Source organism: Sorex fumeus, unplaced genomic scaffold (genome assembly GCF_029834395.1).
Source record: "Sorex fumeus unplaced genomic scaffold, SorFum_2.1 ptg000086l, whole genome shotgun sequence".
Lineage (NCBI taxonomy): Eukaryota > Metazoa > Chordata > Mammalia > Eulipotyphla > Soricidae > Sorex > Sorex fumeus.
The window spans coordinates 12,016,427-12,017,308 of NW_026606143.1; the positions used below are offsets into that span (position 1 = coordinate 12,016,427).

The window sequence follows — 882 nt, forward strand, 5'->3', positions numbered from 1 at the left end:
ATATTACTGTCCCCTATACTAGTGCTTTCCAGAGTGCCAGACATAAACTTCTTACCCTGGGATACTAAGCTGCCTGATAATAGGTATGTGAGTATGGTTAAGACTCCCAGGATATCAATTTTAAAACTTTAAGTTAAAGGGAAGAGTTTATACAACACTCAGTGAAATTTATTTTGGAAACAAATAACTTTACTGGAAGAAGGTGTGAAACTCCATCAAATAATTGACTAGAAGGTCTGACACAAGAAAAACTGCAACAAACATGTCCAGAACAATGACGAGGGAAGTCCCGTAAAACCCCAGTCTATGGGGAAAGCAATCAAGATTGAGTCCATTTTGTCACCATCATGCAGGACCATGTTGTCAAAGAGGTATTCATTTCAGGCCCCCATCATATACAGGGTGGAGACAAGATCCGCCAGATACATTAGATATACTACTTGATTAGATATACAGCTACTTGAGACCCTGGTCTTGCTGAGGCAGATCACAGCCCTGGTGGCTCTCCTGCATATTGGTGGCCAGCTGGTTCAGATGACGCAGGCTGTCGTTGATGATCTTGTGCAAAATCAAGGCAAAGTCCATGGCATTCAGGTAGCCCTCCCAGGCGTCTTTGTGGGGATTCTGGATGTCGTGGAAGAAGAGCTGAGCACCCTACTGGTTCTGCAGCTGCATCAGCTTCTCGGCCCGCTCGAACAGCTCCCGGAAGTAGCGGGAGAAGCGCCCCAGGCCCACATCCCCCCTGTCGAAGTAGTAGCTCATGGACAGGTACACGTACGAGGTGCTGAGCTCCAGGTGGATTTGCGTGTTGATGGCATCCTCGCAGTCAGCAGCGAGGTTCTGGTGCACAGAGGACCGTGGCACTGGCAGAGAAGCTGACAT

At 47.8% G+C, this 882-nt stretch overlaps 1 pseudogene; it reads right to left on the reverse strand.

The window, feature by feature from the left end:
• Nucleotides 1–456: 456 nt before the first annotated feature.
• LOC130039241 (ferritin heavy chain-like) lies at nucleotides 457–882 on the reverse strand (annotated as a pseudogene).